The sequence below is a fragment of the Ursus arctos genome, unplaced genomic scaffold (genome assembly GCF_023065955.2).
Source record: "Ursus arctos isolate Adak ecotype North America unplaced genomic scaffold, UrsArc2.0 scaffold_14, whole genome shotgun sequence".
Lineage (NCBI taxonomy): Eukaryota > Metazoa > Chordata > Mammalia > Carnivora > Ursidae > Ursus > Ursus arctos.
This window is the reverse complement of record NW_026622808.1, coordinates 7,905,691-7,927,717: the sequence shown is the minus strand read 5'-3', so window position 1 is coordinate 7,927,717 and position 22,027 is coordinate 7,905,691. Positions and strand designations below refer to the sequence as shown.

Genomic DNA, 22,027 nt, shown 5'->3' with positions numbered 1-22,027 from the left:
AAAGGAGGCTTGTCCAAGCCCTTCTCATGGTCACCTGAAGGTCAGAGCCTGAGAAGCATGAAGAACTCCGCGCGGACCCGTAGGGCAGCCTGGAGCCTGGGCAGAACGTGCGCCTCGAGAGAACCTTCCAGCAAACTGCCCTTCACAGCTGCCCTTGCCGGCAAACACCCTGAGTGACCTCAGGGAAGCAAAAGGGCAGGGGGCAAGGGTCATCGGTGGTTATTCGAGGTTGAGGGTGATGATGTAGCACTCTCTGCTCTCCCAGAGCCCCAGATCCAGCTCCTCCAGGAATCCAGAATTCAGCGAGGACTAGGCAAAAGGGACTTTGAACAAGCAAGGCAAGAAATGCGCTCGATGTTGTTAATCCTCCGAGTGGGACTACTTTGACAATGCGGGTTCATTATTCTATTTTCCCTCCTTTTTATAGGCTTGACATTTTCCAGAATAAAACAGGAAGCATCGGCACCCACGCCTTCTCAGTGCACCTGAGTCTCAACGAAAGTCCTTCAGAACCTCCGTAGAGCCTGAGACGAACTCACGTCTTCGAATAATCCTAACAAACAAGCTTTTCTTTTTTTTTTTATAATGATTTTTTATTATATTATGTTAGTCACCATACAGTACATCCCCGGTTTCCGATGTAAGGCTCGATGATTCATTAGTTGTGTATAACACCCAGTGCACCATGCAATACGTGCCCTCCTTACTACCCATCACCGGCCTATCCCATTCCCCCACCCCCCTCCCCTCTGTAGCCCTCAGTTTGTTTCTCATAGTCCATAGTCTCTCATCAAACAAGCTTTTCTAATCTAGTCTTTCAGTTTACCGTATGTGGAACAAGGTATCTTGACAGCAGGAGGAAACGACAGCTTGACAATGGCGAGAGAGAGATCCGGAAGAATCACGAAAAAAGACTCCAGAAAGTAAAAAGTATCTTAGTCCAGAGCCAATTGTCTCCTAGCGAGTTGGTATCAGACTGAGCCATGCAAAGATTACGCCAGATCGCTTTCAGTCTCTGCACATACCAGTTGTTTTTTTTTTAAGATTTTTTATTTATTTATTGGACAGAGAGACAGCCAGCGAGAGAGGGAACACAGGGGGAGTGGGAGAGGAAGAACCAGGCTCCCAGCGGAGCAGGGAGCCTGATGCGGGGCTCGATCCCAGAACCCTTAACGACTGAGCCACCCAGGCGCCCCACTACACATACCAGTTTTAACTCCATAGGTTCAAGGTAGCACCCTCCCCATCCAGACCCACCTGCCACAGGTAAATCAAGGTGTATGGATGTCTCCGCTTTAACCCCGAGCCTCCCACATTCCTTACCGACCGTCCAGTCTAAACGCCTTGCGTCATGTTATCCTGAATTAGTGGCTCACCGGGATCACGGGGAGCTTGTGACAACGTCAGAGGCTTGGGACCAACTCGGAAAGATTTGGGCTGAGGAGTTCTGGACAGTTCTCATGCACAAACCCAGCTGAGTATAGTGCTTCCCACCCTCTGCTACCCATTACGATCAGCTAGAAATGAAAAAAAAAAATAAAAATCCTGATGGCCAGATTGTAGTCCATACCTGGTGGGAACCAGGCGACAAGCTTCTTTTAAAAATCTCCGGGTACAGCCAAGTTTGGGAACCCCTGACACAGTGAACCACGCATGATAGAGTTTGCCCACCTTCCTTTCCAAAGGCAGGAGTCACCTGTAGCCCTAAGCTGACTACCTCCAAAGGGAGCAAAAATAGTGCAGGGGAGGGCAAAGAGCCGCCCAGGCAGGTGGGTCTCGGTAGGTCCGGGGTCAAGTTCACCACATTCCCAGTCCAGACTCGCTGGCTTTGCCCACCCCGCTGTGCGCCTCTGGGGGTGGGACACCTGCAAGGCCTGCTGCCTCAGCCCTGTCTGTTTCCCAGGCAGCCTTGCCTTCCGAGGCCCTCTGCATGAGGGACACACACTTGGGAGCCGCTTTCCCTGCCTGGGAGTGCAGCCCAGGACCCACCAGGGAGCGTGTTGCCATGACGATCGTGGCATACTGCTCCCCAGCCCCCCTTCTGCCATGGCAAGAGCCCTGTGAAAAATCAGCATTCCCCGGGCTTCCCAGGCTGCCTGGACTTCTCCACAGGAGGGGGACGTGGGAGATTTTCCCCCTCTGTGCTTCGGGGGAGATGGGGTGAAGGCAAGGACGACAGCCTCAAAACAAAACCCCCAATTTCCCCATCTACTGGGAGACATAAAGAAATCGACTCCCTTAGAGCGAGGACGATCAACTGTCATTGTTGTCGCGATGTTTGTCGAGAGGAAAGGGGTTGGGGACATAGGAAGGAGAAGAAGCCATTTCTCCAGGTGGGGGAGGGGGGCCCGGACCAGGAGACAGGAGAGGAATTGTGGGGACTGCACCAAAGGGTGATTCTTCAAGAGAGAAAATAGCAATTGAAGAAAGAGGATGAGATGAAGGGCTGCAGCTAGCAGGGTGGGTAGCCTGGTCAAGACGTCAGGAAAGGTAGCCAGGAGGAAGAAATGGAAGGAGAGGGGGAAGGGGTGGTGGGGGGAGGTGGAGAGGAGACTGATGGAGAAGAGTGTGTTAGTGACCCATTGTCGTGGAAACCAACGGCTGCAAAACACAGTGGCTTAAACCAACAGGATTCAGGACCAGGTGCAGGGATGCTCCTGGCTTGGGGTCTCTCCGGAGGTTGCCGGACCTGATTCATCCAAAGGCTTGACTCTCCCTGGGGGACCTGCTTCCAAAGTGGCTCCTTCACATGGCTCGTGAGGCCTGTGGAGGCTGTCGGCAGACGCCTCCGTTCTTCAACACGGGGTTCTTGGGTGTCCCCCAGACATGGCAGCTGGGTTCCCCCCAGACAGAGGGGTCCACGAGCCAATAAGGCAGAGCTGCAGTATCTACAATGACCTAGCTTTGGAAGTTACCCGTCTCCTATCCACAACATCTTGGTTACACAGTCCGCCCTGCATGGGGCTGCGAAGGCCTTTACGAGGGTGCAAGTAGAAGGAGGTGAAGATCGTGGGAGGCCGTGTTGGAGGCTGGCTACGACGAGGAGAAAACCCTTTCTGAGTCATGCCACTGCCTCATATGGTGATGCAGATGAATCCCTGCTCGAGGAAACCCAGCAGATGGGGCAAGTGGGGACTACAATCCAGGCTGAACTTGGAGAGTCTGGCCATGCCCTAGCCAAAGCCGGCAGACACACCTTATTGTAATACACCTCTCTAGAAGAAATATTCCCCCAAAGGTGCGGCTTGTGCCTCGGCCTTAATTTATCAGAATACTTTCAAATGAAGTAACAGAAAATCCAACTTTAAAAAAGGGAGAAAAAAGGAAACAAGAATAAGACATTGATTCATGTAAATGAAGGGTGCAGCGATATGAAGCTTCAGGCACGGCTGGATCCAGGGTCTCAAACAACATTGTGATCTCTCTACTTTAACTCTGCTATCTTCTGATTTGATGTAACTCTGTGTCAGATTTACTCTTATAAAGCTCTCTCACTACCCTGGCCCCCAGCAACACCAGGATGGATAGCCTTTCTTCCAGCATTTGAAGTAAATTTGGGAGCCTGATTTTCTCTCTCTCTCTGACCCGTCCCTCAAATGTTTACCGCGGACAACGAGATGGGATATGCTGATTGGCTTAACCTGTGATGTATGGCCACCCCTAGAAACTAAGGGGGCTGGCTCAGCTCCATGCAACAATACCAAGTAAATTTTACCAAAGGGAGGTTCTTGGATACTGGACCCAGAAAAAGAAGGATGATGCTGGGCAGGTTCAAATCACAGCATTCCACCAGCCTCAGGCCAGCACGGCACTGACTGCAGGGAGAGAGGTCCTCCTGGGGCCTTGGGGTGACACTGCCCAGACAGATCAGCGCCGAGGTATAGAGGTACAGGGGGTCCATGTGGCCGCTGACTTGGGTGAGGTCAGAGGCTTGGTTTTCCCCAGGTTTGGCTGGTGGACCCTCCGACCATAGGCTCGGGATCCAAGCTATAGACCTTTCGGTATTTTGTTTTCAGAATACTTTTCTCAACAGCAAAAACAACATATATATTAAAAGAGAGAATCTAGGGGCGCCTGGATGGCTCAGTCAGTGAAGCATCTGCCTTTGGCTCAGGTCATGATCCCAGGGTCCTGGGATTGAGTCCCTCATCGGGCTCCCTGCTCCACGGGGAGCCTGCTTCTCCCTCTCCTCCCCCCTCTTTCTCTCTGTCACTGTCTCTGCTCTCTCTCTCAAATAAATAAATAAAATATTAGAAAAAATAAAAGAGAATCTATTCATTTATCGAGGTTTTCTCCCATCAGATGTGTGGGAAGCCCTGCCCCCATGCACAACGCCTCGGGACCAAACAATGTTTAAACAAATGGGTAAAGAAGTCCAGATCCAGGACTGGCCCCTTTCAGAGTTTAACGTCGTTACCCTCTGCTTGGCGCTATCTACTCCCAGGCTTAAGCAGGACAAGCCTGACTCTCCTCTGGGAGCTGGAGATCTCCCCGGGCTGTGCCCATTTTTCGAGGTTCGACTTTCGAGATAAAAGTCTGCTGCTTTGCCCATTCCCCTGCTTGAGGCATATTTTGCTCCAGGTGGGGGATTTATCAATTCTACCCCCTCCCCATCTCTCAGCCTCAAAAATCCTTGCACCCTCCCTTGTCCAGCAAACCCTGCTTTACCTACGTGGCCCTCGGTCCTGAGGCAGAAAGAGAGCAAAACGCAGACAGCACCAATATCCTGGTTCAGGCTCTTAGCTGGATTCCGTCACCAGATCCAGCTTCTTGCTAGCACACTCCATGGCTCCCTCCTTCCCCTTTAAGGGTCCTTATCTATATGTCAGTAACTCCACCACAACGACTTCAGATTCTGCTAAATTCTGCATTTTAAAATCTGGCTCTGTGAAAATTTGCAGGAGAAATGGCTTCTATTTTTAAAGGGGCTGATTCTTTCCTTTTTTTTTCCCCCTGATCGTTTTCAAGTGAAATTCGAACTTAACAAAGCAGTTTTGAAAGCCCAGCTGCACGCTGGATGCCTCCCGAGCTGTGCGGAGCTGGGTCAGTGTTTCACAAAGGGGGGGTCACTCCCGCCGGTGGTCTGTTGGTTCATTAGATAATTGTAGAGGACGCAGGCATGAGCATTTAACAGCGATGCGAAGTTGCATGTGTCGATGGGTATCCAACTTGGGATTTCACAAATATCGCTGCTGGCACAGGTGAAGGTAAATAGCTCGGTTAGCTCAGAATTGATTTAAACAAAAATGTCAGCAAACAGTTACGGTATTGGTCTGCAGACCTGGCAAGGGTCACAAACCGGGGGGGACTCTGACAATGTCCTATGGCTGCTGTTGACAAATTATGACAAGCTCCACTTTCAGCCATGCACATTTTTCTCTTAACAGCGGTGGAGGCCAGAAGTTCAAAATCAGCTTTACGGGACTGGAATTCAAGTCTTGGCAGGACCGTGCTTCCTTCAAAGGCTACAGGGGAGAGTGTGTTTCTTGCCTTTTCCTGCCTCTCTGGTGGCTGTTGGTATACCCTTGGCTCGTGGGCACATCATTCCAATCCTTGCACCTCTGGTCACGTGGCTTCTTCCTCCTCCTCTGTGTAGAGTAAAATCTCCCTCCACCTCCCTTTTATGAGGCTGCATGTGATAGCATTTAGGGGCCACCCAGATCATTCCAGAGTAATCTCGCCATCTCAAAATCCTTAACTGAATCACACCTGCAATTTTTAAAAAGATTCTATTTATTTATTTGAGAGACAGACAGAGCATGAGCAGGGGAGAGGGGGGAGAGGGAGAGGGAGAAGCAGAGTCCTCGCTGAGCAGGGAGCCCGATGCGGGACTCGATTCCAGGACCCTGGGATCATGCCCTGAGCCGAAGGCAGACGCTTCACCGACTGAGCCACCCAGGGGCCCACATCTGCAATTTTTTGTTTGTTTGTCTGTCTGTTTTTGGCCAAACAAAGTAACATCTTCATAAGTCCCAGGGATGATTAGGATGCGGCTGTCTTTGGAGAAGGGGACAATTTATTCAGCCTATCACGGTGGGCACGGGAAGTTTGGAGAGCACAGAGCAGGTTAGGAAGTCAGATTCATACTGGTCGAATTCACACACCTGAGGCCACCAGCCCCTGTTGTGGGATGGATTTTGCCCTCTGCTCCCACCTTCCCCTCACCAAAGATATACCAGAGAAGTGGGAAACAGGGGAAAGGACAATCGTCCTCTGGGCCTTTGGGGAAGACATACTTGGGAGTGACCCTGGATCCATTCATCCACCAAAACCTGGGACTCTCGGTTACGATTTGATTCACTGGTACATAAACTGGCGACAGGTAGCCTCCTTAGAAAACACGGAATTTAAATTGCCCAGGTTCAAATGAGCGTTGTTTTACTTCATGCAAATCACTACCTTGGGGCCCCATCTCAGATTTGCGCTGTATTTTTTTTAATTGCTTTTGAAATGATAATCACTGAATGTTAATAAACAAAGTAATTATTCTTGATTTTCATATGGGTTCCATTTATCGAAGGGAATGGATATTATTCATGATTTCACAGGGAAGCCTGAGATCTGTAAGTAGGCTAATGTGCTTTCCTTATGAAATTAACGAAGACGTTTTCTTATTGCGTAATCAGTAAATTGGAAACGGGATTATCGCATTTCAGGGAAAGGTGCCTTCACAACTTCTCGCTCAATCTGATGAGTGCATTCACAGCAAGCGCTTTCTCTTGGGAGCCTTTCTGCAAGGAGGGTTTATCAGCTGAACTCATGTAATTCAGCAAGTTCAAGTGTGCCAATGGGGCGGGGTGGGGGGTGGAGAAGAGGGGCTATATCCCTAGCAGCTTTGATCGGTCTGTCTGCTCCCCGCCCCCACGCCCACCGCCCACCCGCACATCTGCACTGGCCTGTGATCGCTCCAGCTCCAATAGCACCAGCAAGTGATGTCTCCTTTGGCCCAGCAGACAAGAGCAGACCAAAGGAGCCAGAAAGCTCTCGGGAGAGGCACGGCGGTCTGCAGCTGGCAGGAAGAGGAATCCAGAGGAGCGGGCAGCTCTTTCTCGGAGCAAAACCCTTACGGTCTTGGCAGGAAGCGGGTTCAAAGCAGAGCCTGAAGGTGTGGCCTGACACCTGACAACCTTTCTTGGACGCGCTCTTCTCGGGGCTCACTACGGTGAGGGAGAAATACTGGCTCATATCCCTGACAACAAATCCCCATCGTTTTCATGCTTGGCTCCTGCTTCCTAATAAACTGGGTTTAAATCCCACGCTGCAGGGTCTTCTCCCTAAATGGGGTCCTTTTTTTTTTTTTTTTTAAGATTTTATTTATTTGAGAGAGACAGAAAGCGCACACAAGTAGGGGGAGGGGCAGAGGGAGAAGCAGATTCCCTGCTCAGGGCTCCATCCCAGGACCCTGAGATCATGACCTGAGCCGAAGGCAGACACTTAACTCACTGAGCTACCCAGGCACCCCAATGGGAGCCTTTTATATAAAAGATGCATTGTTAGAAAAGAGAGGAGAGCATTCGTCAAACACAGAGCAGACCTTCTCAAGAAAAGAGGATGAGGTCATACAGAGGCTGGGGGTCAGAGGTTCCAGAGACAAAGTGCTAATCAGAGCTGGTCAGAGATGGGAGGAGAGGGACATCTTGGATTTATTCACAGGAACTTTCACTAGTGACCAACGGTTAAAATCAAGAAAAAGTTCTCAAAAAATTAAATCAAGGGAAAAAAAAGAAGCTTAAAATGAACATAACATACATCTACTATGATAAATGGTGATTAATCTTCCTATAAATGATGCGTTTCCTAAACTGACCATCGTGTTTATAATAAGCAATCATTAAATAAAATACGTTTATTTTCAGTCTTAGAATATTAAAAACAAAAGGCTCTCAAGTTCAGTGGGGGGAAGGACTCAGCGACTGTTAAGTTCCCTTACGTAACTTCCTTGGGGGCAGAACTGTGGGGGGGACATAACAGGGGCTCTGGCACTAGCCATGACTTTGAATCAAGTCCCGCCACTCACCTCTGTGTACCCTTGGCTTTGTCACTTCTCTGGTGTCTTGTCCTTGTCTACAAAAATGGTGATCCCACCTCCCTCGTGAGCTGGTTGGTGATTGCCAGACCGAAGGACGTTGGGCAGGTACCCAAGCCCCCCAGAGTGAGCCCGGAAGCTCCCGGTCGTCATCCCAACTTCGGCGTTCTCGTGCCTTCCTTCCATCCCCCACCTGGCCCTGTTCCTGCCTGGTTTTTGCAGGTGGACCCTGCCCAGGTGCAGCTGGGCACGTTTGGTTGGAGAGGCAGGAATCCAACCAGAGGAGCCAGAAATATGCCAGTACAGGAAGGGCTTGCGAGAATTTCCAGGAGAAATCTGAAGAGCCTGGACCCGAGGACCACTTTGCTTGCCCCACCAGGTGTATCTCCCTTGGGCACCATCCCTGCGTTCCCTCCCCAGAGGTGGAGAACGACCAGGGTGATGGGAGGGGAAGAAGCCGTGAGCTCCCCCTAGTGGCGACTGCCAAGCACGCGGTCAAGGGCTTAGAGGGGCTGCGGTGTCTCCCTCCATAACCACCTGCATCCATCCTTGTTCTCCCTAAGCCAGCTTTCCAAACCTGGCCACAGCCCTCTTGATACATCATAAGGTCTGGAAACACCGAGCTGGCGTTCCTGCACTGGTCAGGGCTGTTTACCAAACAAGCAACCATCCCTGTCCTCTGGGAGCTGTAGGTGTCGTGTGGGTGGGGAGAAACGGCTGCCTCGTAAGGTCAGTTATGATGCATGGGGGGGACAGGGGAGGTCGGACCACGCAAGGCTTGCAGCGATTTGAGGACTCAGGATTTCACTCACAGTGAATACGAAGCCACTGCAGGGGTTTGAGGAGGCGAAGGACAAGACCTGTTTACGTTGGACTAGCATTCTGGCTGCTGTGTCCTCTGTAGGGCTGGGGGCAGAAGCAGGAGCCTGTTAAAATTCAGGCAGGAGGTGAATCGGACTAGGGCGGTGTTAGCCCAGCAGACCGAAGTCCGTTGGTGAAACAGAGAATGAAACCCCCCAAAAGATGTACAAAAGCATCTTCCCTCCCCCACTTCTCCCAATTTCTGCTCCCACGGCGGGGGGGGGGGGAAGAGGAGTCCTGGTTGCAGCCCCATCGGCTGTAAGTCTAAGCTGTTATCTAGTGGAGCTGATGGGTCTCCCTCAACTTTTCCACAGAGGGGTTAACCCCTCGCCCCCCAATCTTGGTGCATAGCCCAGGTTTCTGCAATTCCCAGGAGATCGCTCAGCAGGACCCAGAAGAATACCAGCTGTGCACGAGCCAATGCCAGACCCTGGTGTGACAGGGTCATTTAATCATCATAGCCCTGCTAAAGAGCCAGGCTCTCTCTCTCTCTCTCTCTCTCTCTCTCTCGGCTTTTCTACACACTCTTCTCTTTATTCTCTTAGACGATGTCTTCCCTCCTCCTGGGTAGCCTGTTCTCAGCTCACACATGGCTCTCTCCAGAGCTTCCCTGAGCCAGCGGTCTTTACTAGGGTGCCTCTCGCAAGGAGGCGGGGACACATCCAGCTGACACAGGACTGGGGCTGGGGCACGAACCTTTAGGAGGCATTGCTCTCACAGTCGTGCAAGCGTAGGTGTGGTTTTGGGGGGGGTGCTTCCTTAAATTCTACACCCTAGGAGCCTTCCTCACCGCCCTGAGTGCTGGCCGTGGCCCCACATGTGGGAACTCCGGGCAAGGGGGTGTCTGCCTGGCCCATCCCGTCCATGAATCCCTTGCCCGCGTGGCTCTGGGTTAGACTGAGCCCAGGGAGCTGTGTGATTCCAACTGCAGGCCAGACCTGCCCAGCGGAGACCTTCCTGAATTCCTGGCTCCTACAAACTGAGTGATAATAAGATGACGACTGTCACTTTAAGCCACTGAATACGGGGGTGATTTGTTACAGGGCAAGAGATCACTAGAATAGCTCCTGACTTTAAGGAACTTAAAATCTACTTGGAAAGCCAACTAACAAGTAAATTAACCAAGTTTATTAGACAGTACCAGCAGGTAAGATCCTATCTAGGTGAACATAGTGAATACCCCCACCCATGCACCCCATCTGTTCCTAGCCCCACCCCCTTCCCCTAATTTTGATTGCCGCCCCCCCCCCAAAATCCTTGATTCCCATGCTGTGCCTCAATTCATTGCAGGGCTGACACTTGCCCAAACCCTCAACCTGCTGGAGCCCTAAATTAACAAGCTGCCCGGTCTCCCCAACTTCACTCTGGATATACTGCAGAGAATGGGGTCAAGGCTGTTTAGACCACAAATCCCTGGTCCCGGCTCCTGGTTCCTGGCAACAGGCATCACATAAATTTTCTACCAAGAGACACATCCGCATAATTAGACCAAAGATATTGCAGACACAGACATATGTAAAGAGAGCGGGGCTGGGAGAAGGGTACCATTCATCAAAACCTCATCATAAATTCAAGTTGAAGGGCTGAAAAGAAACAAAACATGGACACTTCCCAAACCCAGCAGCTGGACCTCTCGCTGAAATCCCAAAATCACGGCAGCTCAACTCAACATCTGGGAGAGAATAAAAAATAATAAAGATTTAAAAAGAACAGACGCTGGGCAATTACCAATTGAAGTGCGGATTGGGCATATAAATTCTCCGAGAGCCTACAGACAGAAATATGCATTGGCACGCGGGTCTTAGGACTGTGAATTTCATCCAGCTGTCGCCACCGCTCTTTTTCATCGTGGCTAATATTTCGTTCGTAAAGGCACTTTCTAAGCGATGAACATCATTATGTTCAGGTTGACATGACCTGAAGTACGGTTACCGCATTTTTACCGACTCAACATGGGCGGCGTGCAGACGCATCCAGAAGGCTCCTGGTGCTGACTGGTAGCACCGAAGAACGTCGGGAAGCATGTCGTATCTAGATTAGAGAGACCTGGGTTCAAGTCCCGCCTCCCCCATGCCATTGTGTGGCTGGAACCTGTTGGTTAAGCTTCTAAACTTGCGAAGAAATCTGAAAATAGAGCTAAGACCTGCCCCACGGTGTTTTTATGAGGATTCAAATAGGTAATGTATCTTGAAAACTCCTGCCACATTGCCTTCAGCTTGTTCCCCTGTGAAATGAGGTTTGCTGTTTTGTAAGGATTCTTTCTCTCTTTGTTTGTTTCTGTGTTTCTTTCTGTAAGTGAGCTCTGCACCCAATTTAGGACTTGAATTCATCACCCCGACATCAACAGTCCCACACTCCACAGACTGAGCCAACCAGGCGCCCCTCTAAGGAATCTTAAGCTTATGATATTACTTAAGCTACTTTTAATACACTTAAGATACTTTTGGTTGTAAGTGACAGAATGTGAGATTTATAGTAGCGTTGAAATGGAAGGAATTGGGGGTGCCTGGGGGCTCAGTCAGTTAAGGATCTGCCTTCAGCTCAGGTCATGATCTCAGGGTCCTAGGATCGAGCCCCACCTTGGGCTGTCTGCTCAGTGGGGAGTCTGCTCCTCCCTCTCTCTCTCTCTCTCAAATAAATAAATAAATAACATCTATAAAAAAAAAGAGAGAGATAATATGAAAGGAATTGAATTATTCCAGTTAATGAGAAGGCAAGAGGTGGATTGGCTCCAGGGTGGGATCAATGTGTCAGTGATTACTAATATCAAGGCATTGGAGCCCAGTCTCTGCAGCCCATGTGGCTCTTCCCTCATGGTGGCAAGATGGTTGCTCCGGCTCCACACATCTCATCTTCACACCAGAGCACCAAAGCACAAAAGGAGAGGAATCTTTCCAAACATCTCTCTTACCAGAAGGAAACATTTCTCAGACACCTTCCACGGATTTCCTTTTATATCTCATTGGCCAGATCTGGGCCATGGCTATCCCTTGCTGGGAGGCAGCCTGGGGACAGGAATATCCAGTACCCCAAAAGCTAACTGGAGAGGCTACTTCTAACAGCAAGGGAGAAGGGAGAGAAGAATAACTTTGGGGTAAGAGACGCACCGGACCTCCACTGTAATGTATGTCAGAATGCCTACGGTGATGGGACCCATTGCTCGATGGAAGTACCATTTATTGAGCACTTACTGTATATCAGTCATCATCCCAAGTGCCAGAGGAGACTGAGACTCCACAAGAGAACATGAGACGATGCTCAGCTCATCTCTGAGGACTTGCTTGTCACCCATCCCTTTACATGGGGGGTTCAAGACATTATCTCCAGAGAGGGGGACAGCAAGCTAGGGGGCCACTGGGGCCCTGGGGAGAAAATCTCACTTAGTGCAAGGAGAAGCGTGTAGCCCCAGGGACTGAAGTTTCTGGGTGCACCACTGGATCTGACTCTGCCTGACCCTCCGCCAGGGAGCAGAACAGCGAGGAGGGGAGGGAAGCTCCTTCCCAAAGCGATCTGAAGAAGAGAAGCAACCCCCTGGCACACCAGAGCTGGGGACAAACGCTTTCCTTTGATTTCCTGTCTTGTGCCAGGCACTGTGCCCACTCAGTCCGTGCCCTCTATGGATTTCCAACAGATAAGAAGGAAACTAAAAACACAGGACGGCTGGGTGGCTCAGTCGGTAAAGCGTCTGCCTTCAGCTCAGGTCATGGTCTCAGGGTCCTGGGATCGAGTCCCGCATCGGGCTGCCTGCTCAGTGGGGAGTCTGCTTCTCCCTGTCCCTCTGCCGCTCCCCCTGCTTGCGCGCGCTCTCTCTCTGACAAATAAATAAACAAAATCTTAAAAAAAAAAAAAAAAAAGAGGGGTGAGTCTCTAACATTATTTTTCAGATCCCCAGTTCCCCACAGCTCCATCAGATCTCCTGATGAGTTCTGCACCAAAGGTCAATGTCAGCTGCGGATACGACAGTGGAAATTCTTAGTTGCCGAAAAGTTTAAGCAGAAAGAGATTTCCTCCAGGGTACTGTGTTATTTGCAACATGTTCAGGAAGGCTGGAGAACCCCACGGGTGTCACACAGCCAGGAACCATGCGGCCGATGGCCACGCCACTAGGACTTTCCTATTTTAAATTCTGTATGAAAGGTGTCTGGGATGTGCTTCAAAATAATATGGAGAGGGGAGAGCGCGTGGGGACAGAGATGAAAGAAACAGGCCTCAAGTTAATAAGTGTTGAAGCTGGAGCAGGTAAATGAGAGATTTTTTTTTATTAGTCTATTTTTTTAAAACAGATTTTTTGAAAAAGATTTTATTTTTTAAGTCATCTCTAGCCCCAACGTGGGGTTCGAACTCACAATGCCAAGAGCCGGAGTCATGTGCTCTACGGACTGAGCCAGCCAGGTGTCCCTAAAACACAGATTTATTGAGATATCATTTACCCACCATGAAACCCACCCATTCAAAGTGTATAATCCAATAAATTTTAGTCTCTTAACAGGGTTGAGTGACCATGACCACCATCTAAATTTAGAAGACTTTTATCCCCCAAAGAAAACCTGTCCCCAAGGCAGTCACCCCCTCCCCCTTTCCTCCTCTCACCAACCGCCGGCAGCCAGTAATGTTTGTCTGCCCCACAGACTTGCCTCTTCTGGACATTTCGTATAAAGGGGATTACAGAGCATGTGATCTTGCAAGGCTGCGTTCTTTCGCTTAGCATAGTGTTTTCTGGGGTAAGCCACATTGTGGCTAATATCAGTGCTTCATTCTTGGTGTTGAATGACATTCCGTTGTATGGGTAGATTGCATTTTCTTTGTCCATTCATCCGTGGATGGACACTTGGGTTGTTTTTCCCATCAAGACACCGATCTCTGCATCGTGCTGCTGTGAACACTGGTAGAAAAGTTATCTGTTTGAGTCCCTGCTTTCAGTTCTTTTGGATATATACCTAGGAGTGGAATTGCTGGATCATATGGTAATTCTATGTATAGCTTTTCGAGGACCTGCCAAGCCGGTTCCCACAGCAGCTGCGCCATTTTCCATTCCCACCAGCAAAGCACAAGGCTTCCAACTTCTCCACATCCTTGCCAACTCTTGTTATTTCTGATTCGAGCCATCCTAGTGGGTGTGAAGTGGCATCTTATGTGGTTGAGATTTGCATTTCCCTGATGGCTAATGATGTTGAGCCTCTTTTCATGTGCTTATTGGCCATTTGTATATCTTCTTCGGGGAAATGTCTATTCAAGTACTTTGCACAGTTTTTTTTTTTTTTAAGATTATTTATTTATTTATTTCACAGAGATAGACAGCCAGTGAGAGAGGGAACACAAGCAGGGGGAGTGGGAGAGGAAGAAGCAGGCTCCCAGCGGAGGAGCCCGATGTGGGACTCGATCCCGGAACGCCGGGATCACGCCCTGAGCCGAAGGCAGACGCCTAACGACTGCGCTACCCAGGCGCCCCCTTTGCACAGTTTTAAATGGGGTTTTTAAAGATATTTTTAATTGAGTTGTGAAACTTCTTTCTATATTCTGCAAGTCCCTTATCAGGAAAACGATCTGCAAATATTTACCCCCGTTTTGAGGGTTGTCTTTTCGCTTTCTGGAGTGTGTTGTTCGAAGGACAAACGTTTTAAGTTTTGACGAAATCTGATTTTCTTTTTCTTCTACTGCTTATGCTTTTTTGTGTGCGACATCTAAGAAATCATTGCCTAAGCCAACTTCGTGAAGATTTACTCTTATGTTTTCTGCTAAGGGTTTTGTAGTTTTAGCTTGCATATGTACGTGGATGATTTTTTTGAGTTAATTTTGGGGTGTGATGTGAGATAGGGAGTCTGCATTAATTTTTTTGCATGTGGATACTATGCATCTATGTTTGTGTGTGGTGAGAGTTTTCCCCAACAAAAGCTTAACTTAAGAAAAGGCAATGACCAAAAAAAAAAATTATATACCGGGTAGGAACTGCCTGTAGTTGCTAACAACAACTACTTAAGAGTGGTTTCCACAAGATATGTTTGTGCTTTTACTTATTTATTTTAGGTAAAAGAAGTTCAGAGGTAGGTACAGCTGATGTGATGGTTCTGTCATCGCTAATGAACCAGCGTCTTGCTATCTGTTTGTTTCCACATTCCTATACGTGGCCCACATCCTCAGGGTTGCCTCATGGTCACAAGGTAGCTGCTGGAACACCAGCCAACACGTCTGCATTATGAACAGGGAGAGGGGAAAAAGAATCATATCTCTTTAAACAACTTTTCCTGGAATCAGTTTAAAAACTTGGGTTTCCACCTCAGTGGCTACTCCCATGGTGGGGAGGGGCATATCAACATACTTGTCAATATAAGGGCTCTGACCGGAAGTTCAGAGTCCACGCATGGTTATCGAGTAGCCAAAGCAGCAGGCTGTGATGGCGAGTGGCAGTTGCCCACCCCATATCCAGGCTTCAGTATCTTCAGTGGCGAGTAGGATTGTGGGACGAGAGCCTGGGACTGCCAGAGCTTTTAAGTTTTAGAGGCTTCAGTTCTACATTTTGTATGAACGCTCCAGATTTTTCAGCGTTGGCAACCAATCAGCCAAAAAAGAAGAAGAAGGAGGAGGAGGAGGAGGAGAAGGAGGAGGAGGAGGAGGAGGAGGAGGAGGAGGAGGAGGAGGAGGAGAAGGAGAAGAAAAAGAAGGAGAAGGAGAAGAAGGAAGAAGAGTCTTGCCTGGGCTAAACACAATACATCTGTGGTCCATATGCCATCTCTGTGCTGCTTGTTGGCAGCCTCTGTCTTCAGGTGGACATCAGAGCCCTCTAGACACCTGAAGGGCGTGGGGGCGGCATTACAATTCCTGCGTGGCTCTGAGCCAGCGGGGAAAGTCACGAGGAAGGAGGTTTTGGCTCAACTCTAGGAAGAACTCCATCCGCGGAGCTGTCAGAAACAGAAGGAGCTGCCCGGGGAGGTAGGAAGTTCTCTGTTGCTGGAGGTGTTTGAGCAGATGCTGGAGAACTGCTTGGCAAGGACTCCAGAGTCTCCCCGGCAACCCCAGGGGTGTCTGAGGCTGGTAGAAATTGTCATGATGACGAATTCTGCAGGGTGACACCCTGAAGGAGCCCCCCGCAGGTGAGGGGAAGGCAGGATGCTATGCCGCTGGGTTTTGGGGTGTTTGGCAGCCCACGAGCGGCTCTGTCCTCACCCTCCAGAGGACAAGCAAGGGAACGTGGGAAATGCCCTCACCATTGAAGTGATCCCTATTAAGTTGAGCCTGTAGGGACAAGGATGGACTTCTCCAATATTCATGAGCATGATTCGACTCATCTCCACCCACTGCACGAGATCACACAACAGCTATATGGCTTCTCTTAGGAAGGAGGATGCGGGCTGCTCCATGCAATTCATTTGCTCGTGCACGCCTTCAAAGCTGGCGTCACGGGCGCACGCCTTGTGCGGGTGCCCAGCGACCTGCATCCAGAAGGACGCCAGGTTTGGTTTAATGCTCTTCCGTCATCTGAAAATTCTCTGTCGCTTCTGAACAAGGGGCTCCACATTTTCATTTTGTACTGGGCCCTGCAAATTAAGTAGCTGGTCCTCCATCCTTTTACTCAAAAGTGCAGAAGAAAAGTGCAAGGCATTGAGTTTACAATCTCACACAGGGTGCTTACAGTCTAGCTGGGGAGATGAGGAGACAGGTGAAGGTGAGAGGTGAGCATAGAAATATCTGCTTTGTAACGCACAAGGTATTTGTAAGAGGGACATCTGACTTAGACAGGGAGGTCAGGGCAGTGAAGGCTATTCAGGAATCCAGGTCTGAACTTCAATCACTGGTTCAAATTCCTTCTTCCATTCATTATAGGAGAACTAGAGGAAAGCACATGGCTGCTGAAGTAGGGACTACATTTCCCAGCATCCCCAGCAGTTAGTTGTGATCCCATGACTAGTTATCACCAATAGAAAGTGTGGAGATGATGAGGGCTACTTCCTGGTCTAGACCTCAAAGCATCCCTGTGGGCCTTCTTCCTGCAGGTGGGATCTACATGAGGAAGTGACCCAACTTCAATCATGCAGGGGACCATGAGGCTCTGGAAGCAGGCAGAGCAATAACTGAAAGGAACCTGGGTCCTTGAATGACCACTAGGAGCTGAGCTGCCCACTCACCTGGACAGCTCATCTCAGAACTTACTACAAGAGCAAAAATAAACGTATAGTCTTTAAGCCCCTACGTTCTGGAACCTCTTTGTCAGCTTATTCTACCAAATGCAATGAGCGAATAGCAGTTAGCCATGTGAAGAAAGGGAGAGAAGAGGCTCTGAAACACCCAGTTGAGAACGAACATAGCCCATTCAGGGAACTGGGAGTGGCTCAAGATACCTGAAGCCATGGCTGGCGGTGGGGGGGTTAGACGCTATCACCAAATACTTTGGATGGGGTGTTTCAACGTCAGATATGCATTCCTCTCAGGAGGCTGGGGAGTCTCAGATCAAGGTGCCTACAGATTCAGAGTCTGGTGAGGGCTCCCCTCCAGGCTTGCACACAGCCACCTTCTCGCTGTGTCCTTGCAGGGCAGGGGGAGAGAGCTTTGGTCTCCGTTCTTCTTCTCATAGGGACACTAATGCCATCACGGGGGCTCCACGTGAACGACCGCATCTAACCCTAATCAGAGCTTCAACATACAAACTTTTTGGGGGGGTGGGTGGGGAACACAAACATTCAGGCCTTAATAGGCAAGGAGAAGGAAGACCGGGCCATATCTTAGTCCTTGTGTGCCAGAATCTCGTGTGCCCTGCAAGGGGCTGTCGTCATCCTGTGAGCCTTGGGGAGCCAAGCAGGGAGTGATATAATGGGATTAGCTTTTTGCTTTGTCACCTTGAGCCGCAACCTGCATATTTTAGAATTTATTTAATTTATGAAATATTTCAGAAGACTAGCCGGGAATTCAAGAAGCACTCACAGACCCTACCACCTAGCTCGAAAAATACGTTACAGATAAAGTCCCAGTACCTCTTTTCTGATTCCATCTTAACTTAGTTTTCTTGCTTGTTTGGTTGGTTTTTGGTTTTGTTTATGTTTTCTTTTTTTAAAGATTTATTTATTTATTTGAGAGAGAGAGTGAGCATGAGCAGGGGGAGACGTAGAGGGAGAGAATCTCCAGCAGACTCCCCTCCAAGCGTGGAGCCTGACGCGGGACTCGATCTCACGGCCCTGAGATCATGACCTGAGCCAAAACCAACAGTCGGATGCTTAACCGACTGAGCCACCCAGGCACCCCTGGTTTTGGTTTTTTTAAGGGCAGTTGGACAGGGCAAGAAGGGAACCAGGGCAGGCATCATTGACTAGCTGGTGTGTCCTCAGCACCATGCCCGATACTGTAGGTACACATATTGAGAGAACCAACCCTAACTGGGTGGAAAAAAAAAACCAACAACAACAACACTTGTACATTCCCCGAATGAGGGGATTTCCTTCTGAGACCAGGTGCAGCACGCTGGAGGGGCATGTGTTTCTGGAGCGTAAATACAGGATGTGATGGAATATTTGCACAGAACCTCCAGCCATCATCTACTTCTTCTGATCCATGTGTAGGTCAATGGTGTGGTCAAAAGAAGCCTGAACGATGTCTCTGGAAGTTTTCCAGCTCCGAGACAGTCTCTGAAGGCTTGGAGATACCATGGTATTCCATCTTTTCATTCATCGGATGGCCGTGACTTTGAAAGAGAAAGGAGGGAATATTGGGAGTAAACAGCTGGTGACGTTGATGGTGTTGAGGAAGATTTTATTTCCCTGGGCAAGAGGCCAACACAGTGGAATATGAGGCTGCTGGCAAAGGACGGAGAGTGCCACAAAGTTAGGGAAGAATGTGTTTGGCCAATGGCATCAAAGGGCATCGAAAAAAAGATTGTTATGGGTTGCAGAGTGGACAGCTGTTGTTTTTGTCTGCTTAGTATCCATCTGTCATCTTCTTTCAATAGCCTCTTGAGCTTTGAAGGGAAGCCATTCATCTTCAACTCAAAATCTATGTGGTGAAAGTGGGTCAATCCTATGCTTTGGCACCAAAAATAGTCTACCAAAATCTCAACGACCGGTTCAGAGGTGGCCACATCACCCTCTCTGGACCAATGAAAGGTGTTGCTGGGACTTGGCTCAAATGATTGGGAATGAGGTGTGTTTCTTTCCCTAACAGAGGGGCTAAGATGGTCAATTATATGTCCGGAGCTGCTGAAAACCACCTTGCTATAGTGAGACCGAGAATGAAGCCAGTATAGCAGAACGCTGAGCCTGGTGATGGAGAGAGAGAGAAATTCCTGAAAATAATACAGCATCTGGAGTTAGCCGTACCTGAAGCTCACCCTACCCCTGGGCTTCTCGGTTACGCACACAATATTCTCCCCGCCCCCTCTGGTTGAGTGTCGTTTCAGTTGACTTACTACCACTGATGGTTGAGGAGAAAACGGAAATCAGTCTTTGTAAAGTAGTCCAAAACAGGGTAACAGACACAGTGTCATTATTCTTTTCTTTTTTTAAAGATTTTATTTATTTATTTGACAGAGATACAGACAGCCAGCGAGAGAGGGAACACAAGCAGGGGGAGTGGGAGAGGAAGAAGCAGGCTCATAGCGGAGGAGCCTGACATGGGGTTAGATCCCACAACGCCGGGATCACGCCCTGAGCCAAAGGCAGACGCTTAACCGCTGTGCCACCCGGGCGCCCCTCAGTGTCATTATTCTTAAGCAAAAATAGAGACAGCTGGACCAGAACTTTATGGCCTTACATGTCTATCACCCAGTGCAAAGGGGATAGGGAATGGATAAGGGGAGATTTTCATGTTACTGAAAGAACTTTGATTTCTTAGGCACCTGGGAGGCTCAGTCGGTCATAGGATCAAGCCCCACGTCGGGCTCCCTGCTCAGCGGGGAGCCTGCTTCTCCCTCTCCCTTTATTGCTCCCCCTGCTGGTGCTCTCTCACGCTCCCAAATAAATAAATAAAACTTTTAGAAATACAATTTCATAAGCATCACTGTCACTCGGATGGGACTCATAACTAGGCAGTGCCAATGGAAGGGTATATGCTGGTTACAAGACACCAACCTCGTAGGAAGGGAAAACGTGTTGCGTCTCTTGCAAAAGGTCTGTCCATCAGTGTGGAGACCTTTTGGGTCAGACTAATAAGGAGAACCACAGACACAAGACCCCTCTCCACCACCCCTACTCCCCGTGGGCCAGAGGAAGCTTCCAGAAGATGCTTTCCTCACACGTATCACAAAGGCCACAAAACAGGGTTTTCACGGGGAATTCCACTTACCCAGACATAAGCTGGAATTCTCCTTTTGCTAAAGTTTAGAACATCTGATAAGTCATCCAATTACTTTGCTAACAGTTTCTCAGAACACAAGAGGTAGCAACGGAAGGAACTGTTCTGTTCATTTTTTTAAAAAATATTTTATTTATTTATTTGAGAAAGAGAGAGCGTGTGCTTGTGCGTGCATGGGGAGGAGGGGCAGAGGGAGAGGGAGAAGCAGACCCACTGCTGAGCTCAGAGCCCGATGCAAGACTTGATCCCAGGACCTGAGATCATGACCTGAGCAGAAGTTAAGACGCTTCACTGACCGAGCCCCCCAGGTGCCCCTGTTCTTTTAATTTTTTTAATTTTCCTCCTTGGATATAAAAAGAAGCTTGGATAATTGGATGGAAAATTGGATAAGGTGATGGTACCATAGCAGCCCCTTACAAATCAATTTCCCAGATAGAAGTGATGGGACTTGTTCTCCAGATGCTGGCCAAGGATTTCGTAAATGGGCTCATTTACTCTCCACCGCAATTTTAAAGGGTACATTCCAGTATGAGCCTCATTCCACAGATAAGGAGACAGAGGTTGAGCAAAACTAAAACAATTCCCGAAACCAGGTTGGTGTTCCAGCCAGGATTTGAATTCCGCCATCTGGATCCTAACCTGACATGACGTTATGTATTTCTTCCCGTTTAAGTGAATTCCTCATTTTATTGTATGCTTATCATTTTGCGGCTTTGTAAAAAGATTTTATTTATTTGAGAGCGAGAGAGAGAGCGAGAGAGGAAGCATAAGCAGGGGGAGGGAGAGAGGGAGAAGCAGGTGAGCCATGGGCTCGATCCTAGGACCCTGAGATCATGACCTGAGCCCGAGGCAGACGCTTCACTGACTGAGCCCCCCAGGAGTCCCTTGTGGCTTGCTTTTTCCCCCTTCTTTTTTTTTTTTTAGTAGTTTTTTAGTTAGTTAGTTTTTTGTAAGCTCCACGCCCAACGTGGGGCTCAAACTCACGACCCCAAGATCAAGAGTCACGGGCTCTGCTGACTGAGCCAGCCGGGTAGCCCCTTTTCTCCTCTACTTGATATCATAGTATAAGCCTTTTCCCATTTTGTTTAAAATGCTTACTTTTTAAAAAGATTTTATTTAAATTCAAGTTAGTTAACATACGGTGTATTATTAGTCTCAGGGATAGAATTTAGTGATTCATCAGTTGCATACAACACCCAGTGCTCACTCCATCAAGTGCCCTCCTTAATGCCCAACACCCAGTTACCCCATCCCCCATCTCAATTTTTTTAAATTAAAAAAGTACACACGTGTAAAATAGACTAATCGAAGGCAAGCTCACGAACCCATCACACAGCTTCAACAATTAGCAACCCATCTTGTCTCCTCTGTTCACTCCCCACTCCATTATCTAAAGCAAATTGCAGACAGCACGTTATTTTATCTGTAAATACTTCAGTATGCAATTTTAGTAATTTCTCTCTTTCTTTTTTTATCTTCTATCTCCTCAGGAAACCATGGCACTATGGAGTAACTATTATATCCTATGGAGAATTTCAATATTTGATCACAGCATTAAGAGCTCTTGGTTTCAGGCCCCAAATTCCTCTTTGAAATGACCTAAGTCATTTCTTAATATTATCAGAATCCAGTCCGTGCTCAGATTTTCCCCATGTAAGCATTACTGTAAATGCTCTCCTCGATTTGGTTCTGAGGACACATCAGGAAGGATGGGTGGGTGGTGTGCAAGCGTCAGAAAGCTCGACCCAAATCGAGGCAGCAAACGGACAAGGACACGCCCCCCCAACGTCCGAAAGTTCAGTGGAAAGAAATACACCCGACTCCATCTCGCACCCCACTGTCCAGTGTGTGGCACTAACCACGTGTGGC

General features: G+C 48.8%; 1 non-coding gene across 1 annotated transcript; it reads right to left on the bottom strand.

The window, feature by feature from the left end:
- Positions 1-21,632: 21,632 nt before the first annotated feature.
- On the bottom strand, positions 21,633-21,759 carry LOC113271353 (small nucleolar RNA SNORA25). Its single transcript, XR_003322123.1, has one exon. It is a non-coding gene; the product is annotated as a small nucleolar RNA SNORA25 (small nucleolar RNA).
- Between the last annotated feature and the right edge of the window lie 268 nt (positions 21,760-22,027).